Source organism: Petaurus breviceps, unplaced genomic scaffold (assembly GCF_028583685.1).
Source record: "Petaurus breviceps papuanus isolate PSGF00001 unplaced genomic scaffold, PetGlider_PUasm1.0 90897, whole genome shotgun sequence".
NCBI classification, from domain to species: domain Eukaryota; kingdom Metazoa; phylum Chordata; class Mammalia; order Diprotodontia; family Petauridae; genus Petaurus; species Petaurus breviceps.
In genome coordinates, this window is record NW_027187374.1 from 8841729 (window position 1) to 8856333 (window position 14605).

The following is a 14605-nucleotide window of genomic DNA, read 5'->3' on the forward strand; positions in this document are numbered from 1 at the left end:
CGGATTGCAAAGCGTTTATGTGTCCCTGCCACCAGACTTTAAAATTGTTGTGTCTCATTATGTCTGCTTGTTTTGAAAGTATTTCCCTAAGTTTTTGACCTGATTATTATATGCTGTAATCATACCTGTCCATCCTCTTCCTCATTTTTAGGGAGAAAATGTTAATTGCTATATTAGAGTAACATGTGAGATTTTGTGAGAACACTTTCCAGCTCTGATACAGTCCATTCTAGAATTCTAAAAGTACATATTGACTGGTATTTCATAGATATGAATAGCTTTAAATGTATTCTTCCCACTCAACCTTGATTTCAAGATGCCAATAAATCTCTTAATGTATTAAAAAAAAAAAAAAGATGTGACTGTAGCACCTGTGGGAGTAGGTATCAGGCTGCTTCTCCATAGGGTCTGCTTCCCATGATGATGGCTATTCTAGCAGGAGACCTTGGCATTGACTGGACAAAGACTGGTCATGTTCCTGGAAGTTTTTGCAAAATTAAGCCTGCCAAGTTCTGAAGACAGTGAAATAGTGGGGGCATATGAGGTAAGGATAAGCTTTGTGGAGTATGGCCCCAGTTTTTCTAACAGTGTAGAGGTAAGGAGATTTTCTCTCCTTCCTTCAATTAGTTACGTAATTTTTAGTAGAGCTATTTATACATTAAGAGATATTGTATCCAACATGTAGCAATTTGGAGAGTCAAGCAGTTGAAGGCAAGGAATAGATATACCCTTTCCAGAAAGACACAGATACAGACATGAGAAGCAACATTCTAGGCAGGAAGCAGCTTAAGAAAGGAGTGAGACTCCTGGCAGCAGATAAGAGAGTTGACTATGGATTAAAGAGGGAACTAGCCATCATGGTCAGGAGTTGAGCCATTGAGAAGAGCTATAGGGAGGGGGAATCTTGTCGTGGTCCTGCAGTGCCAGAAGCATTATTTGCTTTGGATACCTGTCTCTATTTGCATGCCTCACTATCAGCATAGCCTCAGGCTTGTGCCCACTCTATCTGTTATATTATATGTACTTGTGGGACTTTGTCCCAATTTTATGGGAGGAATGTTTTGCAGTTTTTGCTCTTCTCATGCCATCTTTTTTTTTTTTTGGTCTTTATTAATTTGTTCGTTTACTTTAAATTTACAAGATTCAGTCCCCCAGTTCTTTGTGTTTCAAATTTTCTTCCCCTCCCACCCCCCCACCCCCAATAGCAGCATACAATCAGGTATAGGATCTGCAGATGCTTTCACATTAGACATTGGTCAGGTTATAAAGAAGGATTGTATCAGATGGAATGAACAATGAGAAAGAGGAAACCAAACCAAAATGAAAAAGAAAGACAGCAGGTAATTTGCTTCAATCCGCATTCAAACTCTGTTCTTTCTAGATCTTTCTCTGAAAGTTGACATCTCTCTCCATCATGAGTCTTTTGGAGTTTACTTATAGCCCTGCATTTCTGAGAAGAGTCTGGTCTATCAAAGTTGGTCGTCACACATATGTTGTATCTGTAATTGTGTACAAATTTTTCCTGGTTCTGCTCTTCTCACTCAGCATCAGTTCGTATAAGCCTCTCCAGGTAAATATGAAATCCATCTGCTCTTCATTTCTTATGGTGCAACAGTATTCCATTACATTCATATACCATAACTTGTTAGCCATTCTCCAATCGATGGGCATCCCCTTAATTTCCAATTCTTTGCCACCACAAAAAGAGCTGCTATAAATATTTTTGTACATATGGGTCTTCCTCCTGCTTCTATGAGCTCTTTGGGATATAACCCTAGAAGTGGTATTGCTGGGTCAAAGGATATGAAATTACTTATAGCCCTTTGGGTATAGTTCCAGATTGCTCTCCAGAATGGTTGGATTAGTTCACAACTCCACCAGCAAGGTATTAGTGTTCCAATTTTTTCACATCCTCTCCAACATTTATCATTTTCCTGTTTTGTCATCTTAGCCAATCTGATTGGTGAGATGTGGTACCTCAGAGTTGTTTTGATTTGCATTTCTCTAATCAATAGTGATTTAGAGCATTTTTTCATATGCTTATAGATATATTTAATTTCTACCTCTGAAAATGTCCTGTTCATATCCTTTGACCATTTTTCAATTAGGAAATGACTTGTATGCTTACAATTTGACTTGATTATCTGTATATTTTAGAAATGAGGCTTTTATCAGAGACACTGGTTGTAAAAATTCTTTCCCAATTTTCCACTTCCCTCTTAATCTTGGTTACATTGGCTTTGTTTGTACAGAAGCTTTTTAATTTCATGTAATCAAAATTATCCATTTTGCATTTTATGATGCTTTCTAATTCTTGTTTGGTCATAAAGTCTTCCCCTCTCCATAAATCTGACAGGTAAATTATTCCTTGCTTTCCCAAATTGCTTACAGTATCAGCATTTATACCTAGATCATGCATCCATTTAGACTTGATTTTGGTATATGGTGTTAGATAATGGTCTATACCCAGTTTCTACCATATTATATTCTAGTTTTCCCAGCAGTTTCTGTCAAATAGCTCTTATCCCCAAAACTGAGGTCTTTGGGTATATCAAACAATAAATTACTACAATCATTTACTGCTGAGTCTCTTGTTTCCAGTCTATTCCATTGATCTATTCCATTGATCTCTATTCTTCAGCCAGAACCAAGTAGTTTTGATAACTACTGCTTTATAATACAGATTAAAATCTGGTATAGCTAGACTACCTTCCCTAGCATTTCTTTTCATTAAAAATTGATATAGACCTTTTGTTCTTCTAAATGAATTTTGTTACTATTTTTTCTAGTTCTATAAAGTAATTTTTTGGTAAATTGCTTGGTATGGCACTAAATATGTAATTTAATTTAGGTAAAATTGTCATTTTTATTATATTAGTTCGACCCAGCCACAAGCAATTAATGTTTTTCTAATTAGTTAGATTTGACTTTATTTGTGTGAAAACTGTTTTGTAGTTGTGTTCACATAGGTCCTGGGTTTGTTTTGTCAGGTAGATGCCCAAATACTTTATAATGTCTATAGTAACTTTAAATGGGTTTTCTCTTTCTACCTCTTGCTGTTGGATTTCATTAGAAATATACAGGAATGCCGAGGATTTATGTGGGTTTATTTTATATCCTGCAACTTTGCTAAATTTATTTATTGTCTCAAGTAGTTTTATACTTGATTCTTTAGGATTCTCTAAGTATATCATCATATCATCCACAAAGAATGATAACTTGGTGTCTTCTTTGCCTAATTTGATTCTTTTGATTTCTTTTTCTTCTCTAATTGCTACTGATAACATTTCTAGTACCAGATTGAATAAGAAGGGTGATAGTGAACACCCTTGTTTCACCCCTGAACTTATTGGAAATGCTTCTAGCTTAATCCCTATTACATATAATACTTGCTGATGGCTTTAAATTGATGCTACTTATTATTTTAAGGAAGACTCCATTTATTCCTATACTTTCCAGTGTTTTTAATAGGAATGGATGTCAAAAGCCTTTTCTGCATCTATTGAGATAATCATGTGGTTTCTATTAGTTTTATTGTTGATATGATCAATTACACTGATGGTTTTCCTAATATTAAACCATCCTTTCATTCCTGGAATAAATCCTACCTGATCAAAGTGTATTATTCTTGTGATAAGTTGCTATAGTCTTTTTGCTAATATTTTATTTAAATTTTTTGCATCTATATTCATGTGGGAAATTGGTCTATAATTTTCTTTTTCCATTTCATCTCTTCCTGATTTAGGTATCAGTACCATGTTTGTGTCATAAAAAGAATTTGGTAGGACTCCTTCTTCACTAATTTTCCCAAATAGTTTGTAGAGTATTGGAATCAATTGTTCTGTAAATGTTTGCTAGAATTCTCTAGTAAATCCATCTGTCCCTGGAGATTTTTTCCTAGGGAGTTGACTGATGGCTTGTTCAACTTCTTTTTCTGAGATGGGGTTATTTAAGTAATTTACTTCCTCTTCAGTTAATCTGGGCAGCTTATATTTTTGTAAATATTCATCCATTTCACTAAGATTGTCAAATTTATGTGCATAAATTTTGGCAAAATACTTCCTAATTATTGTTTTAATTTCCTCTACCCTTTTAATTTTTGATACTCATAATTTTTTCTTCCTTCTTTTTTTATCATATCGACTAAGGGTCTACCAATTTTATTGTTTTTTTTTCATAAAGCCATCTCTTAGTTTTATTTATTAATTCAATAGTTTTCTTAATTTCAGTTTTATTAATGTCTCCTTTGGTTTTCATTATTTCTAATTTAGTATTTAATTGCAGATTTTCAATTTGTTCTTTTTCTAGCTTTTTCAATTGCATGCCCAATTCATTGACCTTCCTTTTCTCTAATTTACTCACGTATACACTCACGGATATAAAACTTCCCCTAAGAACCACCTTTGCTGCATCCCACAAATTTCGGTATGTTGTCTCATTATTGTCATTCTCTTGAATGAAGTTACTGATTGTTTCTACAATTTCTTGTTTGACCTACTCATTCATTAGGATTAAATTGTTTAGTTTCCAATTAGTTTTTAGTCTATCTTTCCATGGCCCTTTATTTCATATGATTTGTATTTCATCATGGTCTGAGAATGATGCATTTAATATTTTTGCCCTTCTACACTGAATTGTGAGATTTTTATGTCCTAGTACATGGTCAATTTTGTGTATGTGCCATGTACCACTGAGAAGAAGGTATATTCCTTTTTATTCCCATTCAGTTTTCTCCAGAAGTCTATCATACCTACCCTCTCTAAAATTCTATTCACCTCCTTAACTTCTTTCTTGTTTATTTTGAGGTTGGATTTATCAAGTTTAGAGAGGGAGAGATTAAGGTCCCCCACTAGTATAGTTTTTCTATCTATTTCTTCCTCTAATTCCCTTACCTTCTCCTCTAGGAATTTGGATGCTATACCACTTGGTGCATATATGTTAAGTAATGATATTGCTTCATTCTCGATGGTGACTTTTAGCAAGACAAAGTTTCCTTCCTTAACTCTTTTAATTAGATCAATTTTTGCTTTTGCTTTATCTGAGATAAGGATTGCTACCCCTGCTTTTTTTTTTTTTACTTTAGCTGAGGCATGATATATTTTACTCCAGCCTTTTACCCTTTGTGTATCCCTCTGTTTCAGATGTGTTTCTTGTAAACAGTATATTGCAGCATTATGGTTTTTCATCCATTCTGCTATTCGCCTTTGTTTTATGGGAGAGTTCATCCCATTCATGTTCACAGTTATAATTACTATCTGTCTCTTTCCCTCCATCCTATTCCTTCCCCTTTTTATGCTTTTATTTTCCTCCCCTTCTCACTTCCCCTCCTTAAGAGTTTTCCTTTTGACAATGCTTCCCTCAGTATTCTCCTCTTATCAGCCCCCCCTCCCTTTTCCTCCCCTTCCCCCTTACTTCTTCCCTCCCTTCTAATCCTTCCCCTTTCTTAGCCCTTCCCTCCTCCTACTGCCTGTAGGATATCATATATTTTTATACTTAATGTAGTATGTTATTTCTTCTTTGAACCAAGATTGACAGGAACAGATCTCATGCAAAGCTCCTCTCCCTCCCCTCTTTGCCTCTATTATGATACATTTTGTGTCTCTTCTCAATAGAGTCCTATGCTTAACTGGTTGTGTTATTCTCTCCTTGCACCAGACCCAATGAGGGGAAAGCTCATCTAATGTTCATCTCCCTCCTTTCTTTCCCTCTACTATATTGTGTTTATACTTCTTTGTATGGTATAATTTACCCTTTTCTGCTTCATTGTTTCCTCTTCTTCCATTGCAGTCCCTTTGTAGCCCTTAATAAGGGTTTGTAGCCCTTAATATCGTCATTTGGTGTACTCTATACCCTTACCCTCTACTTGTCTATAAACAGTTTGCTCTTATTAAATAACAGTGTGTGTGTGTGTTTTCCTTGTTTACCTTTCTATGTCTCTTGCATCTTGTAACTGGAGGTTGAATTTTCCATTGAGCTCTGGCTTTTTCATCAGGAAGGTCTGGAAATCCATTATATCATTGAATGAATATCTCCTTGCCTAGAAGAATATGTTTAGTTTAGATGGGTAGGTGATCCTTGATTGTAACCCATGCTCTTGCCTTGCGACTTCTCATGCCCTCTTAGCCTTTACTTTGAGCTAATTGGTTTTATGGTTTGACTATAAAGATAAACTCACTGGCAGGGGCTTATGAACTGCTTTTAAAATGAGGAACCCTCAGATATCCCATGAACTTAATACAGTAATTAACTGCCAGGAAACCCAACTACTGGGTGTGGAGTCTGGAAGACTCATCTTAATGAGTTCAAATCAGACTGCAGACATTAGCTGTATGAGCAAGTCACTTAACCCTGTTTGCCTCAATTTCCTCATCTGTAAAATTATCTAGGGAAAGAAATAGCAAACCACTCCAGTATCTTTGCTAAGAAAACCCCAAATGAAGTCACAAAGAGTTGGACATGATTAAAACTAAGTGACTAAACAATAACAAACCCCAAATTTGTTTAACAATTACTTCAGAGTTCCATTGTTATCACTGGAACCCCTCACTGTGCTCCAGCTAGATCCCCTGGTATCCCCAGATTGGGGACTTTTGTCTATGATCACTTCATAATTCCTTGAACAGTTCTATCTATTAAAACAGAAAATATGAATCTCCTATTTGCCTTTAAACATTCCCCACTGACAGTGGAACATTCAGTACATGCCATTCATAGAGAAAACATGGTGAAAGAATCAGGCACTAGAGTAGAAGAAAGAAAACCTGACTTCAAGTATGGCTTCACACCTATACCTTTGCTTGGTGTGTATAAATGACCTTTGGGGGGAATAATCACCTCTTTTCTCTGGGCCCCAGATTGCTTATCTATAAAATTATGTAGGTTGGACTCAATAATCTCTAATTTTTTTTTCTAGCTCTGGAATTCTAAGGTTCTACTTCTAATAAATAGAATGAATAATAATCATACTTCTAATAAATAAAATTAACCTTCCATTAAGCCAGGTAATTATTTTTCTGTTCCTTTTGTCCAACAGTAGGTGGCACCATATCCCTAAAAGAATTTTCCAGGATATTGGTGTTCAACTCAATTGACATGTCTGAGTTACTCTTTCCTAGTCAATTTTAGTTTGCCTGTGTTGGAGCACACCTGTGTCAAATGGTAAAGAATGAAGCCAACGCGATATATGTAGACAGCCTTTTTCAATTAAAGATGTGGGAATTTCTTTAAACGTGTGGACTTCAAATGAATTTTTCCAAAAGAAATAAAATTTTATTCTTGCCCATTGCTGCTGTTAGGTAAAATAACATATTATTTTGTTGTTGAGGATGCTAAAGAATAAAATAATTGAGAAAGATCTGTAAAACTAAAGTTACTGCAAGTCATTAATAACAGCGTTGGCCAAGTCATATTTTCCCTCCTTTTAGCCCTGGGCTGCCGTGTACTTTTCTTTACTGGCTGAAGTATGAGTCTGATTTACTTCTTGCTTCGCTATTTTATTCTGACCTCTTTGTTGTAATAGTGACTGAGGGACCTGCATGTATCTTTTTGTAAATAGTTGATATTCTGTTGACCCTATTCCCATCTCCTGTGTAGAAATACAATGTCAAATTTTCTTGTAAAGTCTGTCTTCCAATTATAGAGAGATAGATTATAGGGAAGAGACTAAGAATCAGGAGGTAGATTCTTTTTGTCTTACATTTTGAAAAAAATTATTTTTTACACACATTTGTAAGCTGTTTCTCCCACGCATACACCCAATTGAACAACTAAAAAAAAGAGAAAGAAAAAAATCCTCAGCATAAATGAGTCATCTAGTAAAAAAAAATTTCCACATTAGTCATGCCTAAAAGTATATGTTTCTTGTGCATTTCATGCATTTTGTTCATCTCCTTTCTAGGGGAAGATGGGTGGCATGTTTTTTCTTTAGTCTTCTAGACTTCTGAATTATCCTTGTATTGATTAGAGTTCTAGTCTTTCAAAATAGTTTTTTTTTAAATAATGTTGTCATTTTATAAGTTGTTCTCTTGGTTCTTCTCACTTCACTCTGCTTCCTTTCAAAGAGATCTTCGCAATGTCCTCTGAAACTGTCCATTTCATCATTTCTTATGGGACAATAATATTCCATTATATTTATTTGCTGTAATTTGTTTGGTTATCCTCAGTGAAACACCACTTGATTTACAATTTTTGACTACTACAAAAAGAACTACTATAAATATTTGTGTACGTCTTGCTTTGATCTCTTTGGGGATATAGGCTTAGTAATTGTATAGATGGGTCAAAGGGTATACCCAGTTTGCTCAACTTCTGCAGTATAGTTCTAAATGGCTTTCCAGAATGGCCTGATCAATTCACAGCTTCATTGAGTGAATCAATGTTCCCTGTTTTCCTGTAGCCCCCTCCCCCCCCCCGCCAACATTTGTCATTTTCCTCTTTTGTCATCTTTGCTAAGCTGACATCTGTGAGGTAAAACTTCTAAGTTCCTTTAATTTTCATTTCACTAATTATTACTGATTTAGCACATTTTTTCATATGGTTGTTGACAGCCTCGGTTTCTTGCATTAAAAACTGCCATTCACACCTATTGGAGAATGGCTCTTCGTCTTATAAATTTGAATCAGTTACTTATGTCTTGAATATGAGACTTTTATGAAAGAAATATGCTACAAAGATTTTCTTCATAGTTACCTGTTCTCCCTTTTAACTTTTACTACATTAGATTTGTTTCTGCAAAATTTTCAATTTTACATGATCAGAATTATTGATTTTATCTTACATTAATCTATTCTATCCATGTTTAGTCATAGATCTGAAATGAAAGGAAGGCATTGGGAAGTTTAGTACTCCACCCTCCAGCCCTTCAATCCGAGGAGAGAGGAGGCTGAGGGAGGTGGTGTCAGGTCAAGGAGCTGAAGATTTCCAGATTTCTGTAAAGTCCCCTCTAATGCTGGATATCTCATCACAGAATGGCTGTTTGTTCATCCATGCTCAGGAAAGACATGACTCATGGGCCTAAGGCCCAGGCTCTGGTTCACATAAACCTATATATGTGCTTCGGCTGCCATGTGCCCATATTTCAACACTATTTTCCAGGCAGAGGGCAAAATAATTAGTCCTCCCTCACTGTCTTACAGTAAATCTAGAGAGGGAGAATTTGTTGATAGATGGGAGCATAGAAGGAAGAATGAAAAAGAGAAAAAAATTAAGGTATGTAATTAAAACAACTTCATCCAGACCTATTTAAATAGGTTATTGACATTTAAAATTGGGAAATAGATGGAGAAAAGAATATTGACACCAATTACAATAATTCCATGAAATGGAATTTAAATAATGTAAATTAATTACCATTAAAAAAAGGAACCTAAACATTGCCTTTGTTGGAGCATAGACTCTGGGAACCTTCTAGAACTCTCCTGAATTTTCCCACTTAATCTGGCTTTTTCATGCCCAAATCTGATACCCTTAACCTAGGCAAGCCTTCCATTTTCTGTTACCTCCAGATTGGGTCCTGCTGCTTCCCATCCTTGATCCCATCAAAATCCCATTCTCTTGGTTCCTAGGTATCTAACCTCTAGTCACCCTAGTCTCATCAAGATCCTCCTTAGACCCCTCCTCTAGTCACCCCAGACTACTAAACCCTCCCTCCATCCGTCTCACAGTCTTTCTGTATATAAGATCCATTTTGCCTCCATGAAGGTGCTCAAATTCTATCTGGCCCAATGGCATTAGCAATACAGATACTTAGAATCCTTAAGCATCTACCCATGGGGCAGCTAGGTGGTACAGTGAATAGAGAGCACTGACCCTGGAATCAGAAGGACCTTAAGTTCAAATTGGGTCTCAGACACTTGACACACTTACTAGCTGTGTGACCTTGGGCAAGTCACTTAATCCCGATTGCCTTGCCTTCCCCCCTCCAAAAAAAAAAAAGAAAAAATTCTACCCATTATGGCAACTCTTTAATAAACTTTGCTTTACTTTGACTGAGAAAAGGCTTGAGTTGGATTCATTCAGCAGTATCTGTTATGTCAATATTTTGGGAGTCTCATGCACCCCTAAACTCCTAAACCTCAACATCTGGACAAGTCACTTAAATTCTACTTGCCTCAGTTTTCCATCTGTAAAATGGGAGATTAACACCCACTTCACAGAGTTGTTGTGAAAAGCAAATGAGATAATAATCATAAAGTACTTTGCACATAGAAAATGCTACATAAATGTTAACTAGTGTTGCTGTTACCTTTTCTATACACACATCTAAGACTTCTGAATGTGGTGGCTCCACCAGCCTTGATGGTGAAGAGAGTTTTCTATAAACATTTTCCCTCTTTTTTCCCCCTACTTTTTGTCCTTCTAATTTCCTTCTTAAAGGCCCTTGGCATGATTTTGCTTAGTTGTATCACTTGCCAAGTTTTCTTGTGTGCTGTTCTTTCTACTATTTCTCACCTTTTTAAAATTTAATCATTCACCATCCTTATCTAAATGGTTTTACAAATGACCTTAATATTCTAAAGTGGTATTGCCCTTAGCTGTTACATAACTTGACCTGGCAAGAAAGTCAAATATTTGCTGATTTAGGGGTTGAGATTTAGGTTTAGGGGTACTCAGGACCCCAACATACCAACACACCGGGTCCTGCCAAATGAATTTGACTCAAGCCTTCTCTTAGCCAAAGTGAAGCAAAGTTTATTAAAGATTCACCATAATGTGTAGACTCTTAAGGAGCCTAAGTATTTGTGACACTTGTATTGGACAAATGGGCCAGAACAATCTGACACAGACTGAGTCTGAGCTAGATTGAATCTCAGCCCCTTCATGGAGGCAAGATGGTTCTTATATACAGAAAGATTGTGGGAGGGACCTATGGGTCTAGTAGTTTGGGAGGAGAGGTCTAGGAAGGGTCTTGAAGGGGAGGAGTCTAAGGAGGATCTTGAGGACTGAGGTCAGATGGCAGGAATTGGATTAAGGGTGGGAAATAGCTGAAGGATACCTGGATATGACAGACAATGGAGGGCTAGGCTGGTTTTAGGGTAACAGATTTGGGTATAGATATTTTGATTGGATCAAGGGTGGAAATTAGCTGGACAATGGAGGGCTAGGATAGGTTAAGAGTAGCAGAGATTTGGACCTAGCAAAAATGAAAGGCTTATGGCCTCAGGGAAACAAGTGGGAAGATTCAAGGGGGTTCCCAGAGCCTAAACCCCATCACAGAGTCACACAGCTAATAAGTGTCCCAGGACAGATTTGAACTCTGCTATTCCTGACTTTAGGCCCAACATTCTATTCATTGCTCCACCTAAACAACATTGAAGAAAACAAAGGTGGTAAAAAAAAACAAAAACAGCTGGATTGGTTCAAGTAGACACAGAAGATTCTATACTGGAACTAACACAATTTTGAGGTCATTGAAAGAGAAGATATTGAAGGTATTGTCAACCTGAAAGTTTAGTGAAAAGAGGCAAATAGACTAGGTGATATATAAATTCATATTGTTTTATTCTCTTAAAGCTAGCAAAGTACATGCATGAGTGGAGGCAGAGAAAATCTGACTGATTGATCAAAGAATGCCCAGCCTTAAATACATTTTAGAACAATCCCAATCTCAGGATGTCTGTATTCCTCAGACTTATGGTCTCCATATGTGTTTAACTATACCGTGAGAAAGGAAGTTTCTTAACTGAATAAGTTGTAAATACAATAATACAAGACAATTGAAAACATGTCAATTGAAATTACAATTACAGGATATCTATGTTTTCCCTGTAGAGCACCTTCAGTGGTTACAAACAGGAAGAAAACTCTTGGTCAGTCTCATCTGGTCTTAAAGTTGCTGACACAGGAAAGGGCATTGTTAGAGCAAAGCAAAGAATATCTGGCTGATTAGTTCAGGCTTTGGCTCTTATTGGGGTTCAAATGATCTTAAATGATTATCAGTGTGAAAGAAATCTTGCCCATTATTATTGTCAAAAATAATGAATCATCTGGGTCCAGTGGTCAGATATTCATCAGGATGACAGGAGATGGCCCAGAATGCAATGGAAGACCCTGGCCCTTGTAGGTTAAGGTCTTTTCAGGTTCTCACTTTGAGTGAGGTAATGCCCATTCAGTGAATAGGTCTCTTTAAGAAGTGAGTCAAAGGGGGGCAGCTAGGTGGTGCAGTGTCCTAGAGTCAGGAGGACCTGAGTTCAAATCCAACCTCAGACACTTACAACCGAGTTTCCCCGATAATAAGACACTCTTATTATTTTTTTTGGACAGAAAAACACCAGAGGGCTTATTTTCAGGGGAGGGCTTATTTTAATGAACATTGACAGCAATTTTAATAAACAGGTAAATGTGAACAAAAAAATGTACCTTTATTCAATAAGCAAATCACTGGGGAAGAACAGGATGACGCGCTCACTGCTGCAGCTCTGATAGGATGCAGCTCGGAGTGTGGCGTGCGTTTCACTGTGGGGGGGGGAACGGGACGGTGCATACAGAGGGCACCGTAATGTAGTGTGTAGCGCAGGGGATCACCTTCACTACAGTAGCAATCTCAATAGGGCTTATTTTTGGGGGAGGGCTTATTTTAGAGGAATCTTACACAGTAAGGGGAGGGCTTATTTTCGGGATAGGTCTTATTATCGGGGAAACACGGTAGCAGTGTGACCCTGGGCAAGTGACTTAACCCCAATTGTACCTCCAACCCCCCCCCCCAAAAGTGAGTCAAGGGGTGGCCTCTTTAATCAAAAAGGGAAAAAAAAGCCACTGAACCTAGCCTAGACCTCCACTGTCTGTTATCTCTATATAGCCTTCAGTTATTTCTCACCCTTGATACTATCAAAAAGATTTCTTAGTTCCTGGCATCCAATCTCTAGTCTAATCTAGTCTAATCCCAGTCTACTGCACACTCCCATCAAGATCTCCCTAGACCCCTCCTCCAATCACCCCAGACTACTTGGCTAACCCTAAATCCTTCCCACAGTCTTTCTGTATATAAGATCCATCTAAGCCTCCATGAAGGTGCTTAAATTAAATCTGGACCTTACGCACAAATGCTCAGATTCCTTAAGTCTAGCCAATGCTGAGATTCCTTAAGAGTCTGGCCAATTTGGTGGATTTTTAATAAACTTTGTTTTTCTTTGGCTGAAAGAAGGCTTGGGTTGAATTCATTCGGGCAGGACCCATGTATCATTATTTTGGGGTCCCAACATCCCTAAACCTCAACAATAGGAATTATATTCCACAAAGGTGTTTCTGGCCTCAAATGCCTCCACTATTCAACTGTCTTCAGAGCTTATCAGGCTTTGATTTTTAAAAGCCACTAAGCTACTTTTAAAAGCCACATAACCAATCTTTGACCAGTCAATGACAAGTTCCCTTTCTAATTTCTATCAGAGAAACACTTCTGCACTTGGTAAGGGTTAACGGAGTAGACACTGCTTTGAATTTCATTAACTTAAATTCATTTCCTCTGTCATCTGTCCCTTGATTTCTGCTGTTACATCAACTGAGCTGATGGTAGGAGCAAATTGTCTTCCTATCCCTCCATACCCACCTAACAGAATTATTGTGAGGAAAGCATTTTTAAAAAGTAAACACTATAAAAAATTAATTATTGTTCCAACTCTATTATGAAGGTGGCTAGTATCTCCATTGGTACAAATTATAAAGCATCCCCATCCATACCTTCTTATCTTATGTTATCTCTTACAAACTCTTCTACAGAAATACTAGAGGCCTTCCTCTCAGTCTCTTGACAATGTAGAGCATTGCTCTTGCTCTATTATCAGCCCACTTCCTTTTTTATTTATACATCTCTTTGATAGCCTTTATGCTATTTCTCTTTCACAATTCTTCACCAGTAATATGCTACAGCCTACTCACACACCTACCATGCACCTGCTTACATTTGAGTCATCCTCAATTTTAATTCTTTGGAGACTTTGATAGTCCATGATTTTCAGATATATAGGATCACTGGGAAATGATTGGTGTTAAAAAGGTTAGCCTTTGTTTCAGACCAATCTCTGAGCAGATATTATATCCTTCTTTGTATTTGTATCTCCAATACCTAGTACAACACCTAGCTTAGAACAGGTGCTTAATAAATGAACATCGATTAGTTGATTTTGAAATCCTATTGGAAAGGAGCAAGATCTAAAACAGTTTGTGTTGAGATATCTAAAATAGCACTAAAGATACCATCCCCTTTCCCCTCAAAATCATATTTGACTCCAAACTATGTACTTCCTCATTATACCCAATGGAAGATGAGTAGAGGTTTCTTTTCCATCACAGGAAACTTAGACAAGGATTTAACACCCCACCCCCACCCCAAGGCAACACTGCCATAGAGGCCAAAGTCAAGTTTGGGAAAGATGTGTGTTGTCTTTTTACATGTTTATTAACTGGGTCCAACTGTGCCTGTGAGAATGAATTCTGGTGGTGGCATTAGGGGACCCAGGCAGAGAGCTTGTCCCAAAGCAGTAAGCAAATCAGATCAGAAATCAAGGTAGCTTTCTATTGGCTGTTTGGTATTTAACTTTCAAAAAGATTAGATTAAATATTCATATTAATGAAACCCTAGCACCATAGAAATTAGTTGACAAGCATGCAG